The sequence below is a fragment of the Natrix helvetica genome, assembly GCF_964273705.1.
Source record: "Natrix helvetica genome assembly, chromosome: W".
In the NCBI taxonomy this organism is placed as follows: Eukaryota; Metazoa; Chordata; class Lepidosauria; order Squamata; family Natricidae; genus Natrix; species Natrix helvetica.
In genome coordinates this window covers 59,350,909-59,375,724 of record NC_138555.1, presented here as the reverse complement: position 1 = coordinate 59,375,724, position 24,816 = coordinate 59,350,909, and positions in this window count along the sequence as shown.

The following is a 24,816-nucleotide window of genomic DNA, read 5'->3' as shown; positions in this document are numbered from 1 at the left end:
CTCACAGCCGGTGCACATGCACATACTTCCTGTCCCTCTGCCTCCTCCCTCTTCCTGGATTAACTCAGACCTTTTTACAACTCACAGCCGGTGCACATGCACACACCTCCAGCCCCTCTGGCTCTTCCCTCTTCCTGGATTCAATAAGACGGTTTTAAGACTCGCAGCCTGTGTACATGTACACACTTCCAGCCGTTCTGCCTCTTCCTGGATTCACTCAGATCTTTTTAAAACTCACAGAGTGTGCACCCACACACTTCCAGCCCCTCTGCCTCTTCCCTCTTCCTGGATTCACTCAGACAGTTTTAAGACTCCCAGGCGGTGCACATGGACACACTTCCTGCCTCCCTGCTTGTTCCCTCTACCTGGATTTACGCAGAACTTTAAAAAAGTCACAGCCGGTGCGCATGCACAAACTTCCAGCCCGTCTGCCTCTTCCCTCTTCCTGAATTCACTCAGACCTTTTTACAACTCACAGCCAGTGCACATGCACACACTTTTTGTCCATCTGCCTCTTCCCTCTTCCTGGATTCACTCAGAGGGTTTTAAGACTCACAGACTGTGCACCACACACTTCCACCCGTCTGCCTCTTCCCTCTTCCTGGATTCACTCAGACCTTTTTACAACTCACAGCCGGTGCACATGCACACACTTTTTGTCCATCAGCCTCTTTCCTCTTCCTGGATTCACTCAGACATTTTTAAAATTCACAGCCGGTGCACATGCAAAAACTTCCAGCCCCTCTGCCTTTTCCCTCTTCCTGGATTCAATAAGACGGTTTTAAGACTCACAGACTGTGCACCACACACTTCCACCCGTCTGCCTCGTCCCTCTTCCTGGATTCACTCAGACGGTTTTAAGACTCACAGCCTGTGCACCAAACACTTCCACCCCTCTGCCTCTTCCCTCTTCCTGGATTAACTCAGATATTTTTAAAACTCACAGCCGGTACACATGCACACACTTCCAGGACCTCTGCCTCTTCCCTATTCCTGGATTCACTCAGACCTTTTTACAACTCACAGCCGGTGCACATGCATACACTTCCCGTCCCTATTCCTCTTCCCTCTTCCTGGATTCACTCAGACATTTTTAAAACTCACAGCTGGTGCACATGCAAACACGTCCAGCCCCTCTGCCTTTTCCCTGTTCCTGGATTCACTCAGACATTTTTAAAACTCACAGCCGGTGCACATGCACACACTTCCAGCCCCTCTGCCTCTTCCCTCTTCCTGGATTCACTCAGACCTTTTTACAACTCACAGCCGGTGCACATGCACACACTTCATGTCCCTCTGCCTCCTCCCTCTTCCTGGATTAACTCAGACCTTTTTACAACTCACAGCCGGTGCACATGCACACACCTCCAGCCCCTCTGGCTCTTCCCTCTTCCTGGATTCACTCAGACCTTTTTAAAACTCACAGCCGGTGCACATGCAAAAACTTCCAGCCCCTCTGCCTTTTCCCTCTTCCTGGATTCACTCAGACCTTTTTAAAACTCCCAACTGGTGCACATGCAAACACTTGGGCCCCTCTGCCTTTTCCCTCTTCCTGCATTCAATAAGACGGTTTTAAGACTCGCAGCCTGTGTACATGTACACACTTCCAGCCCCTCTGCCTTTTCCCTCTTCCTGGATTCAATAAGACGGTTTTAAGACTCACAGACTGTGCACCACACACTTCCACCCGTCTGCCTCTTCCCTCTTCCTGGATTAACTCAGATATTTTTAAAACTCACAGACTGTGCACATGCACACACTTCCTGCCCCCCTGCCTGTTCCCTCTTCCTATATTAACTCAGACCTTTTTAAAACTCCCAGCCGGTGCACATGCAAACACTTCCAGCCCCTCTGCCTTTTCCCTCTTCATAGATTCAATCAGACGTTTTTAAGACTCACAGCCTGTGCACATGTACACACTTCCAGCCCCTCTGCCTTTTTCCTCTTCCTGGATTAACTCAGACGTTTTTAAAACTCACAGCCTGTGCAAATCCACACACCTCCAGCCCCTCTGCCTCTTCCCTCTTCATGGATTAACTCAGACCTTTTTAAAACTCCCAACCGGTGCATATGCAAACACTTCCGGCCCCTCTCCCTCTTCCCTCTTCCTGCAGTCACTCAGACGTTTTTTAAACTCACAGCCTGTGCACATCCACACACCTCCAGCCCCTCTGGCTCTTCCCCCTTCCTGGATTCACTCAGACCTTTTTAAAACTCACAGAGTGTGCACCCACACACTTCCAGCCCCTCTGCCTCTTCCCTCTTCCTGGATTCACTCAGACCTTTTTAAAACTCCCAACTGGTGCACATGCAAACACTTGGGCCCCTCTGCCTTTTCCCTCTTCCTGCATTCAATAAGACGGTTTGAAGACTCGCAGCCTGTGTACATGTACACACTTCCAGCCCCTCTGCCTCTTCCTGGATTCACTCAGATCTTTTTAAAACTCACAGAGTGTGCATCCACACACTTCCAGCCCCTCTGCCTTTTCCCTCTTCCCGGATTCACTCAGACGGTTTTAAGACTCCCAGGCGGTGCACATGGACACACTTCCTGCCCCCCTGCCTGTTCCCTCTTCCTGGATTTACGCAGAACTTTTAAAAAGTCACAGCCGGTGCACATGCACAAACTTCCAGCCCCTCTGCCTCTTCCCCCTTCCTGGATTCACTCAGACGTTTTCAAAACTCACAGCCTGTGCACATGCACACACCTCCAGCCCCTCTGGCTCAACCCTCTTCCTGGATTCACTCAGACATTTTACAACTCACAGCCGGTGCACATGCACACACTTCCAGCCTGTCTGCCTCTTCCCTCTTCCTGCATTCACTCAGACGTTTTTAAAACTCACAGCCTGTGCACATCCACACACCTCCAGCCCCTCTGGCTCTTCCCCCTTCCTGGATTCACTCAGACCTTTTTACAACTCACAGCCGGTGCACATGCACACACTTTTTGTCCATCTGCCTCTTCCCTATTCCTGGATTAACTCAGACATTTTTAAAACTCACAGCTGATGCACATGCAAACACGTCCAGCCCCTCTGACTTTTCCCTCTTCCTGGATTCAATAAGACGGTTTTAAGACTCACAGCCTGTGCACATGCACACACTTCCAGCACGTCTGCCTCTTCCCTCTTCCTGGATTCACTCAGAGGGTTTTAAGACTCACAGACTTTGCACCACACACTTCCACCCCTCTGCCTCTTCCCTCTTCCTGGATTAACTCAGACCTTTTTCAAACTCACAGACTGTACACCACACACTTCCACCCCTCTGCCTCTTCCCTCTTCCTCTTCCTGGATTCACTCAGACGTTTTTAAAACTCACAGCCAGTGCATATGCACACACTTCCAGCACGTCTGCCTCTTCCCTCTTCCTGGATTCACTCAGACGGTTTTAAGACTCACAGACTGTGCACCAAACACTGCCACCCCTCTGCCTCTTCCCTCTTCCTGGATTAACTCAGATATTTTTAAAACTCACAGCCTGTGCACATGCACACACTTCCTGTCCCTCTGCCTCCTCCCTCTTCCTGGAGTAACTCAGACATTTTTAAAACTCACAGTCGGTGCACATGCAAACACTTCCAGCCCCTCTGCCTTTTCCTTCTTCCTGGATTCAATAAGACGGTTTTAAGACTCGCAGCCTGTGTACATGTACACACTTCCAGCCCCTCTGCCTCTTCCTGGATTCCCTCAGATCTTTTTAAAACTCACAGAGTATGCATCCACACACTTCCAGCCCCTCTGCCTTTTCCCTCTTCCTGGATTCACTCAGACGGTTTTAAGACTCCCAGGCGGTGCACATGGACACACTTTCTGCCCCCCTGCCTATTCCCTCTTCCTGGATTTAAGCAGAACTTTTAAAAAGTCACAGCCGGTGCACATGCACAAACTTCCAGGCCCTCTGCCTCTTCCCTCTTCCTGGATTCACTCAGACCTTTTTACAACTCACAGCCGGTGCACATGCACACACTTTTTGTCCATCTGCCTCTTCCCTCTTCCTGGATTCACTCAGACATTTTTAAAACTCACAGCTGGTGCACATGCAAACACGTCCAGCCCCTCTGCCTCTTCCCTCTTCCTGGATTCACTCAGACATTTTTAAAACTCACAGCCGGTGCACATGCACACACTTCTAGCCCGTCTGCCTCTTCCCTCTTCCTGGATTAACTCAGACCTTTTTAAAACTCACAGCCAGTGCACATGCAAACACTTCCAGCCCCTCTGCCTTTTTCCTCTTCCTGGATTCAATAAGACGGTTTTAAGACTCGCAGGCGGTGCACATGGACACACTTCCTGCCCCCCTGCCTGTTCCCTCTTCCTGGATTTACGCAGAACTTTTAAAAAATCACAGCCGGTGCACATGCACAAACTTCCAGCCCGTCTGCCTCTTCCCTCTTCCTGGATTCACTCAGATCTTTTTACAACTCACAGCCGGTGCACATACACACACTTCCAGCCCCTCTGCCTCTTCCCTCTTCCTGGATTCACTCAGACCTTTTTAAAACTCCCAGCCCGTGCACATGCAAACACTTCCATCCCCTCTGCCTTTTCCCTCTTCATAGATTCAATCAGACATTTTTAAGACTCACAGCCTGTGCACATTGTTAGGCTGTAACCAACAAGTTGGGTAGACAATATATTGCACAAGGCATGTTATGTATCTTTAAGAGAGGAGCTCTGCTAATTAGTAGATTACAGCATTTAAATTGCAGCTGATGTTGTTGCTCTCTCTCTCTCTCTCTTGATTGATGTATGATAACTGCTGTCTAACTGTTACTACTGTTGCTACTACTTACTGTGTGTAAGTTATTTGCTACTTGTATCCAAGTTATCTTGGTAGTATTGGACTGTTTTTTCTGTGTATGACTTTTTGGCTGTGTTTATGGATTTTGCTATATTCTTCAGAAAGTAAAGTTTATTTTGTTACTTTACTATCCATTATTCAGTGTGGTTGCTTTATCTATCGCACGCTGCGTATACTTTACAGGGTTGCTCTGTTATAACCTCGACCTGGGGTTCATTGCTAGTGCTTAATCGCACTAGTACCACTAACATTGGTTATGGGCCCAGACGCCCTGCCTTAATCATTTTTTTTTTTTATGCACCACTTTTTGGATAGTTTATTTTTGTGAATATGGCACAAGAACAGTCTGCTGCACTCTCCATGATTACCCGGTTTGATGGAACCAACTATGTTTCCTGGTCCTTGAAGTGTTCCCTACTTCTGCGTAGAGAAGGACTGTGGTTTGTGGTTCAGAACCCACCAGATGTTACAGATTGGGATCCTGCTGATAATGAGGATGCGAAGAAGATTGCGCAGTTTAACAGGGACAATGAGAGAGCTCTCTGCATTATTGGACTAACACTGAATGACCAGCAACTGGTCCATATTCGTGGCGAAGAGTCTGCTGCTAGGTGTTGGAACACATTGCGGAGAATTTATGTTCGGGACAGTGTGGGTGCTCATATTCATCTCACACGGAAACTGTTTAGAGCCCGTTTGCAAAAAGGTGGTGATATGTTGGCTCATTTAGACTTCATGAAGAAAACTTTGCAGGATTTGCAAGAAAAAGAGTTGATTTTTTCTGAGCTTCAACAGGTGTATATTATGCTATCATCGCTTGATGAATGCTACGACTCTTTTGTTTCCTCACTGGAAGTTCTTTCACGAGATGAACTGACATTATCTGAGGTTACCGGGAGATTGCTTGAAGAGTCCAGACGAAGAGAGGATAGAGTTCAGTTCAGAGACAATCAATCACAAGAAGAAACACAGTTTTCAACTGTAAATTTTGTTAAGAAATGTTATTCTTGTGATGGTAAGGGGCATATTGCTAAGAACTGTAAAAATAGCAAGAAAAGGAGTGTTGCTAATAGTAAAAGAAAAAGCAACAATGTTACTGTAACTGTAGCTAAGGTAGATAAGGCTGTAAACCATAGTTTCTGGGTGGTTGACAGTGGCGCATCCCATTCTATAACTAAGGTTAAAGAAAGGTTTGTTACTATGAAGGCTAGCAAACAGCACATTTCCTTAGCAAATGGTTGGAAAATTAAGGCTTCAGGTGAAGGTACAGCTTATTGTCCATGTATTAATGAAAAATTGGAAATGTTATATGTACCTAAAATGAAATTTAACCTATTATCTGTAAAAAACCTTGTGAAATGTGGGTTTACAGTAACATTTAAGAATGATAGATGCATTATTGAAAAGGAAGGTAATAGTGTTATTGCCAATTTGGAGAATAATTTATTTATTCTACATGAGAACTCTTTAAATATTGTGAGTTCTGAACCTGGTTATAAGAATAAACAGCCCCATGATAACTGTATACATCTACTTCATAGACGTTTAGGCCATGTAAATTTTAAAATATTACGTCAAACTGTTATTCTATCTAATGGAATCAATTTGAAACCTTGTTCAAAATATCTTAACTGTAATGCCTGTAACCAGGCTAAAAGTAAGGTTACCCCTGCAAACCGGTTTCAAGGATTCAAGACATCTAAACCACTGGATGTAGTGTTTGCAGACCTAATTGGCCCTAAGAAACCTAGCTTAGGAGGTGCCTGCTATATACTCAGCATTATGGACCATTATTCTAGGTATGGTTTCTGTTATGTAATGAAATCAAAGGCAGAAACTTTCCAACATTTTACTAAATGGTTAAAGTTTGTTGAACGTAAGATGGATAAAAAAGTACTTTGCCTAGTCACTGATAATGGGTCTGAATTCACTAATCATAGGTTTACATCAATGTTGGAGAATGCTGGTATAGAACATAGGCGTTCTGCCCCCTACAGGCCAGAACATAATTCATTTATTGAAAGACGTGGTCAATCATTGCAGGCAATGACCAGAACTATGCTGGTTGATTCTGGTTTGTCAGAAAAGCTTTGGGGTGAGGCTATAATGTGTGCAAACCATATTCTGAACATAGTAGTTAACTCAACTACTGGAAAGATTCCTTATACTCTTTGGCATGGTAGGAAGCCTGATTTGAGTTATTTACACACATTTGGTGTCCCTGCTTGGGTGCATATTCCCTCACAGACTAGACAGAAGGATCAAAGCAGAGCTAGGAAGATGGTTTTTGTTGGGTACAATTCCAATCATAGATCGTTTAGGTTCTGGGAACCTGGAACTCGGAGACTTATGCACAGTGCTAGTGCTAAATTTTCAGAACATGTTGGTTGGGAGAAGCTAGAACAAGAGTTTCACAAGGTTTGTGATGATATAGATGTTGATCGTTTGGTTAATCATGATACACCAAATGAGCAGTTAGAGAATCAGGATGGTCCATCTATTACTCTGAAAAGGGAGGAAGATGTAGATGTAGAATCTACTCGTGAGGTGGAACAGGATGATTCTGCAAGTCCTGTATTGCCTAGGAGGTCTACTAGGGACAGGCATCCACCCGACAGATACCAAGCCAGTGTAGTATTGCAAGTTAGCATAGAACCTTCTAGTTTTGCAGAGTTAAGGCTGTATCCTGAAAAGGAAAAGAAATTGTGGAAAACAGCTATGGAGAAGGAGTTGAAATCCTTACAGGAATTGAAGGTTTATGAAGAAGCTAGGCTCCCTTCAGGGGAGAGTGCAATTGGCTGTAGATGGGTGTTTAAAATTAAAAACGATGCTGCTGGCAATGCTATTTATAAGGCTCGTTTAGTTGCTCAAGGGTTTTCCCAAACTGAGAGGGATTACGATGAGGTTTTTGCTCCGAGCTTGAAAGCCTCTACGTTGAGGGCAGCATTGGTGTGGGCTGCTAAGTATCGGTGTAATGTTACCCATATTGATGTTGAAACAGCGTATCTGCATGCTCCATTGCAGCATACCATTTATATGAAGATGCCACCAGGTGTGGATTCTAATGGCCAGACTGGTTGTTGGAGACTTAAAAAGAGCCTTTATGGTTTAAAACAGTCCGGTTTTGAGTGGAACAGATGTATAGTAAATGAACTAAAAGCTATGGGATTTATTCCAGGTTTGGCTGATCCTTGTTTATTTAGACGGGTGAAAAATGGTTTGATCTCGTTGTTGCTTTTGTTCACGGACGATATAGCTATTATTACTAGGTCTGAGCAGGAAGCTATTGACATTGTTTCACAATTAGAGAGTAAATTTAAAATCCGGAATTTGGGTGAAATTAAGCATTATCTGGGCTTAGACGTGGTTAGAACCAGTAAAGGTTTTAAGCTGTCGCAGGCTGGTAAAATTAATCATTTACTTAAGAAATATAGCATGGAGCTATGTAAGACTGCAAAGACACCAATGGCATTGGAGTTTAAACCTGAGGTTACTGAGGGTACTGGTTTTGATAAGGGAATCTATCAATCTTTGATAGGTAGCCTAATGTACCTAAGTAATTGGTCTAGACCAGATATATCATTTAGTGTGAACCAACTGGCTAGATTCAATGATAGTCCTTCAGAGAGGCATTGGCAAGCAGCAAAGCGTGTGCTGCGTTATTTGAAGAAAACTATCCACTATGCATTATATTTAGAACCGAATAGGGATTTAGTTTTGACTGTTTATGCTGATGCGAATTTTGCAGCTGCTATAGATAATAGGAAGTCAACTTCCGGCATAGCCTTTATGCTAGGTGGTGTACTGATTGGATGGAAGTCGATACGACAGAAACACATAAGCTTATCCACAATGGAAGCTGAGTTTTCATGTTTGTCGTTGACATGTACTGAGCTGATATATTATAAGCAGTTGCTTATAGATATGGGATTAAGTATCAATGAACCTTTTACTGTTTATGAAGATAATCAGGCAGCAATAAAAATGGCGACTAGTTTAGCTATTAAGACGAGATCGAAGTATACTGATTTGAGGTATCTTAATGTTCGACAAAGCATTAAGGATGGCCTGATAAAGTTGGAATATTGTTCAACTGAAGACAATTGAGCAGACAACTTCACTAAGGCACAAAGTTCAGTGAAACATACCTCATCATGTGAAGGTTATCATCTTACATTGTGAGTGGATATATTGATCTACCCAAAGGGGAGAATGTTAGGGTGTAACCAACAAGTTGGGTAGACAATATATTGCACAAGGCATGTTATGTATCTTTAAGAGAGGAGCTCTGCTAATTAGTAGATTACAGCATTTAAATTGCAGCTGATGTTGTTGCTCTCTCTCTCTCTTGATTGATTGATGTATGATAACTGCTGTCTAACTGTTACTACTGTTGCTACTACTTACTGTGTGTAAGTTATTTGCTACTTGTATCCAAGTTATCTTGGTAGTATTGGACTGTTTTTTCTGTGTATGACTTTTTGGCTGTGTTTATGGATTTTGCTATATTCTTCAAAAAGTAAAGTTTATTTTGTTACTTTACTATCCATTATTCAGTATGGTTGCTTTATCTATCGCACGCTGCGTATACTTTACAGGGTTGCTCTGTTATAACCTCGACCTGGGGTTCATTGCTAGTGCTTAATCGCACCAGTTCCTAACACACATGCACACACTTCCAGCCCCTCTGCCTCTTCCCTCTTCCTGGATTCACTGAGACATTTGAAAAACTCACAGCCAGTGCACATGCACACACTTCAAGCCCCTCTGCCTCTTCCCTCTTCCTGGATTCACTCAGACCTTTTTACAACTCACAGACTGTACACCACACACTTCCACCCCTCTGCCTCTTCCCTCTTCCTGGATTAACTCAGACCTTTTAAAAACTCCCAGCCGGTGCACATGCAAACAGTTCCAGCCCCTCTCCCTCTTCCCTCTTCCTGGATTCACTCAGACGTTTTTAAAACTCACAGCCTATGCAAATCCACACACCTCCAGCCCCTCTGGCTCTTCCCCCTTCCTGGATTCACTCAGACGTTTTTAAAACTCACAGCCTGTGCAAATCCACACACCTCCAGCCCCTCTGCCTCTTCCCTCTTCCTGGATTAACTCAGACCTTTTTAAAACTCCCAACCGGTGCACATGCAAACAGTTCCAGCCCCTCTCCCTCTTCCCTCTTCCTGGATTCACTCAGACCTTTTTAAAACTCACACAGTGTGCACCCACACACCTCCAGCCCCTCTGGCTCTTCCCCCTTCCTGGATTCACTCAGACGTTTTTAAAACTCACAGCCTGTGCACATCCACACACCTCCAGCCCCTCTGCCTCTTCCCCCTTCCTGGATTCACTCAGACGTTTTTAAAACTCACAGAGTGTGCACCCACACGCTTACAGCCCCTCTGCCTCTTCCCTCTTCCTGGATTCACTCAGCCATTTTTAAAACTCACAGTCTGTGCACATCCACACACCTCCAGCCCCTCTGCCTCTTCCCCCTTCCTGGATTCACTCAGACGTTTTTAAAACTCACAGCCTGTGCACATCCACAAACCTCCAGCCCCTCTGCCTCTTCCCCCTTCCTGGATTCACTCAGACGTTTTTAAAACTCACAGCCTGTGCACATCCACACACCTCCAGCCCCTCTGCCTCTTCCCTCTTCCTGGATTAACTCAGACCTTTTTAAAACTCCCAACCGGTGCACATGCAAACAGTTCCAGCCCCTCTCCCTCTTCCCTCTTCCTGGATTCACTCAGACCTTTTTAAAACTCACACAGTGTGCACCCACACACCTCCAGCCCCTCTTGCTCTTCCCTCTTCCTGGATTCACTCAGACCTTTTTAAAACTCCCAACCGGTGCACATGCAAACACTTCCGGCCCCTCTGCCTCTTCCTGGATTCACTCAGACCTTTTTAAAACTCACACAGTGTGCACTCACACACTTCCAGCACGTCTGCCTCTTCCCTCTTCCTGGATTCACTCAGACATTTTTAAAACTCACAGTCGGTGCACATGCAAACACTTCCAGCCCCTCTGCCTTCTCCCTCTTCCTGGATTCAATAAGGCGGTTTTAAGACTCGCAGCCTGTGTACATGTACACACTTCCAGCCCCTCTGCCTCTTCCTGGATTCACTCAGATCTTTTTAAAACTCACAGAGTGTGCACCCACACACTTCCAGCCCCTCTGCCTCTTCCCTCTTCCTGGATTCACTCAGGCGGTATTAAGACTCCCAGGCGGTGCACATGGACACACTTCCTGCCCCCCTGCTTGTTCCCTCTACCTGGATTTACGCAGAACTTTTAAAAAGACACAGCTGGTGCACATGCACAAACTTCCAGCCCGTCTGCCTCTTCCCTCTTCCTGCAGTCACTCAGACGTTTTTAAAACTCACAGCCTGTGCAAATCCACACACCTCCAGCCCCTCTGCCTCTTCCCTCTTCCTGGATTAACTCAGACCTTTTTAAAACTCCCAACCGGTGCACATGCAAACACTTCCGGCCCCTCTCCCTCTTCCCTCTTCCTGCAGTCACTCAGACGTTTTTTAAACTCACAGCCTGTGCACATCCACACACTTTCAGCCCCTCTGCCTCTTCCCTCTTCCTGGATTCACTCAGACCTTTTTAAAACTCCCAACAGGTGCACATGCAAACACTTCCACCCCTCTGCCTCTTCCCTCTTCCTGGATTAACTCAGACCTTTTTCAAACTCGCAGACTGTACACCACACACTTCCACCCCTCTGCCTCTTTCCTCTTCCTGGATTCACTCAGACGGTTTTAAGACTCACAGACTGTGCACCAAACACTTCCACCCCTCTGCCTCTTCCCTCTTCCTGGATTAACTCAGATATTTTTAAAACTCACAGCCGGTACACATGCACACACTTCCAGCCCCTCTGCCTCTTCCCTCTTCCTGGATTCACTCAGACATTTTTAAAACTCACAGCTGGTGCACATGCAAACACTTCCGGCCCCTCTCCCTCTTCCCTCTTCCTGCAGTCACTCAGACGTTTTTAAAACTCACAGCCGGTGCACATGCACACACTTCCAGCCCCTCTGCCTCTTCCCTCTTCCTGGATTCACTCAGACCTTTTTATAACTCACAGCTGGATTCAATAAGACAGTTTTAAGACTCGCAGCCTGTGTACATGTACACACTTCCAGCCGTTCTGCCTCTACCTGGATTCACTCAGATCTTTTGAAAACTCACAGAGTGTGCACCCACACACTTCCAGCCCCTCTGCCTCTTCCCTCTTCCTGGATTCACTCAGACAGTTTTAAGACTCCCAGGCGGTGCACATGGACACACTTCCTGCCCCCCTGCTTGTTCCCTCTACCTGGATTTACGCAGAACTTTAAAAAAGTCACAGCCGGTGCACATGCACAAACTTCCAGCCCCTCTGCCTCTTTCCCCTTCCTGGATTCACTCAGACGTTTTTACAACTCACAGCCAGTGCACATGCACACACTTTTTGTCCATCTGCCTCTTCCCTCTTCCTGGATTCACTCAGAGGGTTTTAAGACTCACAGACTGTGCACCACACACTTCCACCCGTCTGCCTCTTCCCTCTTCCTGGATTCACTCAGACCTTTTTACAACTCACAGCCGGTGCACATGCACACACTTTTTGTCCATCAGCCTCTTTCCTCTTCCTGGATTCACTCAGACAGTTTTAAAACTCACAGCTGGTGAACATGCAAACACATCCAGCCCCTCTGACTTTTCCCTCTTCCTGGATTCAATAAGACGGTTTTAAGACTCACAGCCTGTGCACATGCACACATTTCCAGCACGTCTGCCTCTTCCCTCTTCCTGCATTCACTCAGACCTTTTTACAACTCACAGCCGGTGCACATGCACACACTTTTTGTCCATCTGCCTCTTCCCTCTTCCTGGATTCACTCAGAGGGTTTTAAGACTCACAGACTGTGCACCAAACACTTCCACCCCTCTGCCTCTTCCCTGTTCCTGGATTCACTCAGACATTTTTAAAACTCACAGCCGGTTCACATGCACACACTTCCAGCCCCTCTGCCTCTTCCCTCTTCCTGGATTCACTCAGACCTTTTTACAACTCACAGCCGGTGCACATGCACACACTTCCTGTCCCTCTGCCTCCTCCCTCTTCCTGGATTAACTCAGACCTTTTTAAAACTCACAGCCGGTGCACATGCAAACACTTCCAGCCCCTCTGCCTTTTCCCTCTTCCTGGATTCAATAAGACGGTTTTAAGACTCGCAGCCTGTGTACATGTACACACTTCCAGCCGTTCTGCCTCTTCCTGGATTCACTCAGACATTTTTAAAACTCACAGCTGGTGCACATGCAAACACGTCCAGCCCCTCTGCCTTTTCCCTGTTCCTGGATTCACTCAGACGGTTTTAAGACTCCCTGGCGGTGCACATGGACACACTTCCTGCCCCCCTGCTTGTTCCCTCTACCTGGATTTACGCAGAACTTTAAAAAAGTCACAGCCGGTGCACATGCACAAACTTCCAGCCCCTCTGCCTCTTTCCTCTTCCTGGATTCACTCAGACCTTTTTACAACTCACAGCCGGTGCACATGCACACACTTTTTGTCCATCAGCCTCTTTCCTCTTCCTGGATTCACTCAGACATTTTTAAAACTCACAGCTGGTGCACATGCAAACACATCCAGCCCCTCTGACTTTTCCCTCTTCCTGGATTCAATAAGACGGTTTTAAGACTCACAGCCTGTGCACATGCACACATTTCCAGCACGTCTGCCTCTTCCCTCTTCCTGGATTCACTCAGACCTTTTTACAACTCACAGCCGGTGCACATGCACACACTTTTTGTCCATCTGCCTCTTCCCTCTTCCTGGATTCACTCAGAGGGTTTTAAGACTCACAGACTGTGCACCAAACACTTCCACCCCTCTGCCTCTTCCCTGTTCCTGGATTCACTCAGACGTTTTTAAAACTCACAGCCAGTGCATATGCACACACTTCCAGCATGTCTGCCTCTTCCCTCTTCCTGGATTCACTCAGACCTTTTTAAAACTCCCAACCGGTGCACATGCAAACACTTCCGGCCCCTCTGCCTCTTCCTGGATTCACTCAGACCTTTTTAAAACTCACACAGTGTGCACTCACACACTTCCAGCACGTCTGCCTCTTCCCTCTTCCTGGATTCACTCAGACATTTTTAAAACTCACAGTCGGTGCACATGCAAACACTTCCAGCCCCTCTGCCTTCTCCCTCTTCCTGGATTCAATAAGGCGGTTTTAAGACTCGCAGCCTGTGTACATGTACACACTTCCAGCCCCTCTGCCTCTTCCTGGATTCACTCAGATCTTTTTAAAACTCACAGAGTGTGCACCCACACACTTCCAGCCCCTCTGCCTCTTCCCTCTTCCTGGATTCACTCAGGCGGTATTAAGACTCCCAGGCGGTGCACATGGACACACTTCCTGCCCCCCTGCTTGTTCCCTCTACCTGGATTTACGCAGAACTTTTAAAAAGACACAGCTGGTGCACATGCACAAACTTCCAGCCCGTCTGCCTCTTCCCTCTTCCTGCAGTCACTCAGACGTTTTTAAAACTCACAGCCTGTGCAAATCCACACACCTCCAGCCCCTCTGCCTCTTCCCTCTTCCTGGATTAACTCAGACCTTTTTAAAACTCCCAACCGGTGCACATGCAAACACTTCCGGCCCCTCTCCCTCTTCCCTCTTCCTGCAGTCACTCAGACGTTTTTTAAACTCACAGCCTGTGCACATCCACACACCTCCAGCCCCTCTGGCTCTTCCCCCTTCCTGGATTCACTCAGACCTTTTTTAAAACTCACAGAGTGTGCACCCACACACTTCCAGCCCCTCTGCCTCTTCCCTCTTCCTGGATTCACTCAGACCTTTTTAAAACTCCCAACCGGTGCACATGCAAACACTTCGGCCCCTCTGCCTTTTCCCTCTACCTGGATTCAATAAGACAGTTTTAAGACTCACAGCCTGTGCACATTCACACATTTCCAGCACGTCTGCCTCTTCCCTCTTCCTGGATTCACTCAGACCTTTTTAAAACTCACAGCCGGTGCACATGCACAAAATTTTTGTCCATCAGCCTCTTTCCTCTTCCTGGATTCACTCAGACAGTTTTAAAACTCACAGCTGGTGAACATGCAAACACTTCCACCCCTCTGCCTCTTCCCTCTTCCTGGATTAACTCAGACCTTTTTCAAACTCACAGACTGTACACCACACACTTCCACCCTTCTGCCTCTTTCCTCTTCCTGGATTCACTCAGACGGTTTTAAGACTCACAGACTGTGCACCAAACACTTCCACCCCTCTGCCTCTTCCCTCTTCCTGGATTAACTCAGATATTTTTAAAACTCACAGCCGGTACACATGCACACACTTCCAGCCCCTCTGCCTCTTCCCTCTTCCTGGATTCACTCAGACATTTTTAAAACTCACAGCTGGTGCACATGCAAACACTTCCGGCCCCTCTCCCTCTTCCCTCTTCCTGCAGTCACTCAGACGTTTTTAAAACTCACAGCCGGTGCACATGCACACACTTCCAGCCCCTCTGCCTCTTCCCTCTTCCTGGATTCACTCAGACCTTTTTATAACTCACAGCTGGATTCAATAAGACGGTTTTAAGACTCGCAGCCTGTGTACATGTACACACTTCCAGCCGTTCTGCCTCTACCTGGATTCACTCAGATCTTTTGAAAACTCACAGAGTGTGCACCCACACACTTCCAGCCCCTCTGCCTCTTCCCTCTTCCTGGATTCACTCAGACAGTTTTAAGACTCCCAGGCGGTGCACATGGACACACTTCCTGCCCCCCTGCTTGTTCCCTCTACCTGGATTTACGCAGAACTTTAAAAAAGTCACAGCCGGTGCACATGCACAAACTTCCAGCCCCTCTTCCTCTTTCCCCTTCCTGGATTCACTCAGACGTTTTTACAACTCACAGCCAGTGCACATGCACACACTTTTTGTCCATCTGCCTCTTCCCTCTTCCTGGATTCACTCAGAGGGTTTTAAGACTCACAGACTGTGCACCACACACTTCCACCCGTCTGCCTCTTCCCTCTTCCTGGATTCACTCAGACCTTTTTACAACTCACAGCCGGTGCACATGCACACACTTTTTGTCCATCAGCCTCTTTCCTCTTCCTGGATTCACTCAGACAGTTTTAAAACTCACAGCTGGTGAACATGCAAACACATCCAGCCCCTCTGACTTTTCCCTCTTCCTGGATTCAATAAGACGGTTTTAAGACTCACAGCCTGTGCACATGCACACATTTCCAGCACGTCTGCCTCTTCCCTCTTCCTGCATTCACTCAGACCTTTTTACAACTCACAGCCGGTGCACATGCACACACTTTTTGTCCATCTGCCTCTTCCCTCTTCCTGGATTCACTCAGAGGGTTTTAAGACTCACAGACTGTGCACCAAACACTTCCACCCCTCTGCCTCTTCCCTGTTCCTGGATTCACTCAGACATTTTTAAAACTCACAGCCGGTTCACATGCACACACTTCCAGCCCCTCTGCCTCTTCCCTCTTCCTGGATTCACTCAGACCTTTTTACAACTCACAGCCGGTGCACATGCACACACTTCCTGTCCCTCTGCCTCCTCCCTCTTCCTGGATTAACTCAGACCTTTTTAAAACTCACAGCCGGTGCACATGCAAACACTTCCAGCCCCTCTGCCTTTTCCCTCTTCCTGGATTCAATAAGACGGTTTTAAGACTCGCAGCCTGTGTACATGTACACACTTCCAGCCGTTCTGCCTCTTCCTGGATTCACTCAGACATTTTTAAAACTCACAGCTGGTGCACATGCAAACACGTCCAGCCCCTCTGCCTTTTCCCTGTTCCTGGATTCACTCAGACGGTTTTAAGACTCCCTGGCGGTGCACATGGACACACTTCCTGCCCCCCTGCTTGTTCCCTCTACCTGGATTTACGCAGAACTTTAAAAAAGTCACAGCCGGTGCACATGCACAAACTTCCAGCCCCTCTGCCTCTTTCCTCTTCCTGGATTCACTCAGACCTTTTTACAACTCACAGCCGGTGCACATGCACACACTTTTTGTCCATCAGCCTCTTTCCTCTTCCTGGATTCACTCAGACATTTTTAAAACTCACAGCTGGTGCACATGCAAACACATCCAGCCCCTCTGACTTTTCCCTCTTCCTGGATTCAATAAGACGGTTTTAAGACTCACAGCCTGTGCACATGCACACATTTCCAGCACGTCTGCCTCTTCCCTCTTCCTGGATTCACTCAGACCTTTTTACAACTCACAGCCGGTGCACATGCACACACTTTTTGTCCATCTGCCTCTTCCCTCTTCCTGGATTCACTCAGAGGGTTTTAAGACTCACAGACTGTGCACCAAACACTCCCACCCCTCTGCCTCTTCCCTGTTCCTGGATTCACTCAGACGTTTTTAAAACTCACAGCCAGTGCATATGCACACACTTCCAGCATGTCTGCCTCTTCCCTCTTCCTGGATTCACTCAGACGGTTTTAAGACTCACAGACTGTGCACCAAACACTTCTACCCCTCTGCCTCTTCCCTCTTCCTGGATTAACTCAGATATTTTTAAAACTCACAGCCGGTACACATGCACACACTTCCAGCCCCTCTGCCTCTTCCCTCTTCCTGGATTCACTCAGACATTTTTAAAACTCACAGCTGGTGCACATGCAAACACTTCCGGCCCCTCTCCCTCTTCCCTCTTCCTGCAGTCACTCAGACGTTTTTAAAACTCACAGCCGGTGCACATGCACACACTTCCAGCCCCTCTGCCTCTTCCCTCTTCCTGGATTCACTCAGACCTTTTTATAACTCACAGCTGGATTCAATAAGACGGTTTTAAGACTCGCAGCCTGTGTACATGTACACACTTCCAGCCGTTCTGCCTCTACCTGGATTCACTCAGATCTTTTGAAAACTCACAGAGTGTGCACCCACACACTTCCAGCCCCTCTGCCTCTTCCCTCTTCCTGGATTCACTCAGACAGTTTTAAGACTCCCAGGCGGTGCACATGGACACACTTCCTGCCCCCCTGCTTGTTCCCTCTACCTGGATTTACGCAGAACTTTAAAAAAGTCACAGCCGGTGCACATGCACAAACTTCCAGCCCCTCTGCCTCTTTCCCCTTCCTGGATTCACTCAGACGTTTTTACAACTCACAGCCAGTGCACATGCACACACTTTTTGTCCATCTGCCTCTTCCCTCTTCCTGGATTCACTCAGAGGGTTTTAAGACTCACAGACTGTGCACCACACACTTCCACCCGTCTGCCTCTTCCCTCTTCCTGGATTCACTCAGACCTTTTTACAACTCACAGCCGGTGCACATGCACACACTTTTTGTCCATCAGCCTCTTTCCTCTTCCTGGATTCACTCAGACAGTTTTAAAACTCACAGCTGGTGAACATGCAAACACATCCAGCCCCTCTGACTTTTCCCTCTTCCTGGATTCAATAAGACGGTTTTAAGACTCACAGCCTGTGCACATGCACACATTTCCAGCACGTCTGCCTCTTCCCTCTTCCTGGATTCACTCAGACCTTTTTACAACTCACAGCCGGTGCACATGCACACACTTTTTGTCCATCTGCCTCTTCCCTCTTCCTGGATTCACTCAGAGGGTTTTAAGACTCACAGACTGTGCACCAAACACTTCCACCCCTCTGCCTCTTCCCTGTTCCTGGATTCACTCAGACATTTTTAAAACTCACAGCCGGTTCACATGCACACACTTCCAGCCCCTCTGCCTCTTCCCTCTTCCTGGATTCACTCAGACCTTTTTACAACTCACAGCCGGTGCACATGCACACACTTCCTGTCCCTCTGCCTCCTCCCTCTTCCTGGATTAACTCAGACCTTTTTAAAACTCACAGCCGGTGCACATGCAAACACTTCCAGCCCCTCTGCCTTTTCCCTCTTCCTGGATTCAATAAGACGGTTTTAAGACTCGCAGCCTGTGTACATGTACACACTTCCAGCCGTTCTGCCTCTTCCTGGATTCACTCAGACATTTTTAAAACTCACAGCTGGTGCACATGCAAACACGTCCAGCCCCTCTGCCTTTTCCCTGTTCCTGGATTCACTCAGACGGTTTTAAGACTCCCAGGCGGTGCACATGGACACACTTCCTGCCCCCCTGCTTGTTCCCTCTACCTGGATTTACGCAGAACTTTAAAAAAGTCACAGCCGGTGCACATGCACAAACTTCCAGCCCCTCTGCCTCTTTCCTCTTCCTGGATTCACTCAGACCTTTTTACAACTCACAGCCGGTGCACATGCACACACTTTTTGTCCATCAGCCTCTTTCCTCTTCCTGGATTCACTCAGACATTTTTAAAACTCACAGCTGGTGCACATGCAAACACATCCAGCCCCTCTGACTTTTCCCTCTTCCTGGATTCAATAAGACGGTTTTAAGACTCACAGCCTGTGCACATGCACACATTTCCAGCACGTCTGCCTCTTCCCTCTTCCTGGATTCACTCAGACCTTTTTACAACTCACAGCCGGTGCACATGCACACACTTTTTGTCCATCTGCCTCTTCCCTCTTCCTGGATTCACACAGAGGGTTTTAAGACTCACAGACTGTGCACCAAACACTTCCACCCCTCTGCCTCTTCCCTGTTCCTGGATTCACTCAGACATTTTTAAAACTCACAGCCGGTTCACATGCACACACTTCCAGCCCCTCTGCCTCTTCCCTCTTCCTGGATTCACTCAGACCTTTTTACAACTCACAGCCGGTGCACATGCACACACTTCCTGTCCCTCTGCCTCCTCCCTCTTCCTGGATTAACTCAGACCTTTTTAAAACTCACAGCCGGTGCACATGCAAACACTTCCAGCCCCTCTGCCTTTTCCCTCTTCCTGGATTCAATAAGACGGTTTTAAGACTCGCAGCCTGTGTACATGTACACACTTCCAGCCGTTCTGCCTCTTCCTGGATTCACTCAGACATTTTTAAAACTCACAGCTGGTGCACATGCAAACACGTCCAGCCCCTCTGCCTTTTCCCTGTTCCTGGATTCACTCAGACGGTTTTAAGACTCCCAGGCGGTGCACATGGACACACTTCCTGCCCCCCTGCTTGTTCCCTCTACCTGGATTTACGCAGAACTTTAAAAAAGTCACAGCCGGTGCACATGCACAAACTTCCAGCCCGTCTGCCTCTTCCCTCTTCCTGGATTCACTCAGACCTTTTTACAACTCACAGCCAGTGCACATGCACACACTTTTTGTCCATCTGCCCCTTCCCTCTTCCTGGATTCACTCAGAGGGTTTTAAGACTCACAGACTGTGCACCACACACTTCCACCCGTCTGCCTCTTCCCTCTTCCTGGATTCACTCAGACCTTTTTACAACTCACAGCCGGTGCACATGCACACACTTTTTGTCCATCAGCCTCTTTCCTCTTCCTGGATTCACTCAGACATTTTTAAAACTCACAGCTGGTGCACATGCAAACACATCCAGCCCCTCTGACTTTTCCCTCTTCCTGGATTCAATAAGACGGTTTTAAGACTCACAGCCTGTGCACATGCACACATTTCCAGCACGTCTGCCTCTTCCCTCTTCCTGGATTCACTCAGACCTTTTTACAACTCACAGCCGGTGCACATGCACACACTTTTTGTCCATCTGCCTCTTCCCTCTTCCTGGATTCACTCAGAGGGTTTTAAGTCTCACAGACTGTGCACCAAACACTTCCACCCCTTTGCCTCTTCCCTCTTCCTGGATTAACTCAGATATTTTTAAAACTCACAGCCGGTACACATTCACACACTTCCAGCCCCTCTGCCTCTTCCCTCTTCCTGGATTCACTCAGACCTTTTTACAACTCACAGCCGGTGCACATGCATACACTTCCTGTCCCTATTCCTCTTCCCTCTTCCTGGATTCACTCAGACATTTTTAAAACTCACAGCTGGTGCACATGCAAACACGTCCAGCCCCTCTGCCTTTTCCCTGTTCCTGGATTCACTCAGACATTTTTAAAACTCACAGCCGGTGCACATGCACACACTTCCAGCCCCTCTGCCTCTTCCCTCTTCCTGGTGTCAGGCCTGTAATTATATTCTTTTTTAGGATCTTTGGCCTGCCACACTTTTTAATAATTCTCTATGCTGTTTCATTAGTGTAGTAGTTGGGAGGGGGGAATAGAAAGGAGTAGGATTGTAGAATGGATTGTTGACATTCTTTTGTAGAAGCCATGGTCATCTTTTGTCTCCGCACATCGACACCTGGCCGGAAGAAGATGGGTGTACATGCCAGCGTGGAAGATGATGATTGGAACATGTGATGGATTTGTGGGTGTGGGGAGAGATCATGAACTTTCAACTAGGTGAACTTACAGGATGTAATTCAGAGTTGAAATTCCATAGAGGTGCTAACATGCCTGTGGAATAAATTGGACTTTTAAAGATGTTTTTGCCTTGGACAATGATTTAATTCTGCATGGTATTTAGAACCCTAACATTATTTCAACTCTCTACTTTAAAATATTTCACTAGCTCCCTCCCCCTATCAAGGGGGAAGGGCTGGTGATGGAAGATCTGGTGATGGGGTCTCGGCATTCCCAATGCTGACCGGGACAGCGTAAATATCAGCAAAGAATAAATGAGAAGCTTTTGGTGATAAGAAGCTGAGCGCGGAACTTCAAAGGCAATGGAATGCTGCTTCCAGTTTAATTGCATCAGGAGGAATGCAGGAGGAGACACGGCAAGACGAAGGAAGGTGGCAGAAATATTTCTTCAGCAAATTGTGAGTGCATGCTCCCCCTCCTTCCCCCCAGCTTGGAAACAAGGCTTGGGAAAAAAAAACCCTAGAACAGAGGTTTGGGCTCCTTCCAGACGGCAATAAATGAAATGGCTTTACACCCTGCAAATAGCTGGGAGAAAGATTCCCTTTCAAAATGGGAATTTCAAAGGAGGCAGGAAGAAGGGATTTTTCCAGCATCTGTCACTTGCAAGCCACCACAAATGGGGCTGCAACCAGTAAATGAAGCAAATTGGGCAGTAAATTGGGCTTTCCTCCCAGGACTTGGATGGAAGAGATGCTACTTACAAACTCCTTTGCCATCAGCATGGGGAAATGCTCCAAGCCAGCAGAGGGCACCTACTTGGCCCATAACTCATCCAAACCAGCAAAGGGCACCTACTTGGCCCATAACTCCTCCAAGCCAGCAGGAGGGTCCTTGGCACGTAAAACCCCCTAGCCAGCCATCAATGGTTGAGCTGCAACCTGTGAAGCAGGCAACCCCGGGATGGGTCTTAACCCCAGGTCATGGATGGGAGGGATGCCAGTGGGCACCTGCCCTCCCTCAGCAGATGGCACCATGGCAGAAAGCTGGGCAGTGGCCAACCGAGGGATTGACCTCCCCACCGGTTCCAGTCTCCCCTGCAAGGCCCAAAAAGGTTCTTACCAGACCTTCCTACAGAGAAGAAATCTCCATGGAAGGAGGGATTACCAAACAGAGGCCTGCATTGTGGATGGCGGGAAAATGTGCGCCTGCAAGGCCCCAAGTGGTTCTTACCCCACCTTCCTACAGAGTAGCAATCACCAACATGGAAGAAGGGATTACCAAAGCCAGGCCTGCAAGATGGGAAGCGGAACAAGGTGCATCTGCAATGCCCCAAAAGGTTCTTACTCCCCCTTCCTACAGAGAAGCAATCTCCACCATGGAAGAAGGGTTTACCAAGGGGGCAACTGCAAGTTGGAGAGCAAGGCAGTGTGATGAAAGGGTTCCTGAGTTTAGAGATGTAACTAGGTTCCATTCCTCGTGGGGCCCAATTAAATGCCACCATTGTTGTCAACTTGGCCACAGAGCGTCAGAGTGCTTGGCTCCAGCCCCAATGCCACAAACGTGCACACCAACCACCACGGCGGTAAAGAGAGGGTCCCAGATGCCACCACAGAAGAGTCATCTGGGCCAACAACCTCTGGAAGAGGATCCCCAACTTAAGGTGAGGAAGTGTCCTACCAAGGGGGAGGCCTCGGAAGAGGAAAAGGGCAGACATTCTCCGGAGGAGGATCCCCAACTTAAGGTGACAAAGAGGCCAACTAAGGGGGAGGCCTCGGAGGGGGAAAAGCCTAAACGACCTCTGGAAGAGGATCCCCAACTTATGGTGATGAAGAGTCCTACCAAGGGGGAGGCCTCGGAGGAGGGAATTGCCGAAGAACAAATGTGTGTACCAGTCGCCATGGTGGTAAAGAGAGGGCCCCAGATGCCAGCACAGAAAAGTCATCTGGGCAAACGACCTCTGGAAGAGGATCCCCAGCTTAAGGTGACAAAGAGTCCTACCAAGGGGGAGGCCTCGGAGGAGGGAATTGCTGAAGAACAAACGTGTTTACCAATTGCCACGGTGGTTAAGAGAGGGCCCCAGATGCCTGCACAGAAAAGTCATCTGGGCCAACAGCCTCGGGAAGAGGATCCTCAACTTCAGGTGACGAAGAGTCCTACCAAGGGGGAGGCCTCGGAGGAGGAACAAGGCCAGCCGTGGATGATTGAATCCAAGAGCCCAGAACCTACAGCACCTGCAGCAGAGAGCCCGAAACGGCCATGGGAAGAGGTCGCAATGGACTTCATCATGGAACTCGCAGACAGCAGTGGGCATAAAGTGATTTGGACTGTTATTGATTTGTTTTCTAAGCAGGCACACTTCATTGCTTGCTCAGGATTGCCATCCACAAATGAATTAGTGAAAATGTTTGTGAAACACATTTATCGCCTGCATGGAGTACCCAAGAGGATCATTTCAGACCGCGGAGTCCAGTTCACAGCCAAGTTCTGGAGAGAGGTCCTGAGATCTATTGGGTCCACACAAGAACTGAGCTCAGAGGTTCATCCCAGCATGAACGGCGCAGCAGAGGGAGCCAATGCGGTGGTGGAACTATACATCAGGTGTTTTGTGGACTATCAGCACGACAACTGGTCGGACTTGCTACCCTTCGCCGAAGTGGCGTACAACGATGCGGTCCACAGCAGCAGAGGATTAGCGGGTTTCCAGATTACCAGTGGCATAGAAGTTGTTGCCATGCCTGAGTTGCCTAGAGAACCTCCTTCTTTCATGTCTTTGAGTGAATGGATGGACATGCTAAAGAAAGGATGGGAGAATATGAAGAAGGCTCTAGCAGTTGCGGCAGAAGCCTACCAGAAGCAAGATGATCAACGTCGCTCACTCCTAAACCCCTACCGTGTGGGGGACAATGTTTTTGTATCTACCAAATACATAAGATTAGAAATGCTTAGCAAGGAATTGGGTCCAAAATTTCTAGGTCCATTCCCAATAGTGAAGATAGTTAACTCAGTTACAGTTCAACTCGGTCTACCCAGAAGTCTAGGGGAAATTGACCCAGAATTTCATTGTAGCTTGTTGAAACCAGTAATTGGGTCTAACAGAAGAGCATCCACCCAAGCTCAATCTCCTCCTTTAGTGATGGAAGGGGAAACACAATCTGAGGTGGAAAAAATTGTAGATTTCAGGCTGAATAGGGGTTGCTTACAGTACTTAGTGCATTGGAAGGGTTACCCTTGGTCTGAAGCTAATTGGGTGAACAGTGGGAACCTAAAAGTGGAGAAGTTAGGAAAGCAAGTCAATGGGAAGTTTCCCGAGAAGTCAAGGGGTTCCCCTGGGTGGAGAAAAGGTGGTTAATTTTGTTATGTTAACTTTTATGTTATTCTCTTTGTAGGAAACGTTTTTCTTTTGAGGAGAGGCCGCCTGTCAGGCCTGTAATTATATTCTTTTTTAGGATCTTTGGCCTGCCACACTTTTTAATAATTCTCTATGCTGTTTCATTAGTGTAGTAGTTGGGAGGGGGGAATAGAAAGGAGTAGGATTGTAGAATGGATTGTTGACATTCTTTTGTAGAAGCCAAGGTCATCTTTTGTCTCCGCACATCGACACCTGGCCAGAAGAAGATGGGTGTACATGCCAGCGTGGAAGATGATGATTGGAACATGTGATGGATTTGTGGGTGTGGGGAGAGAT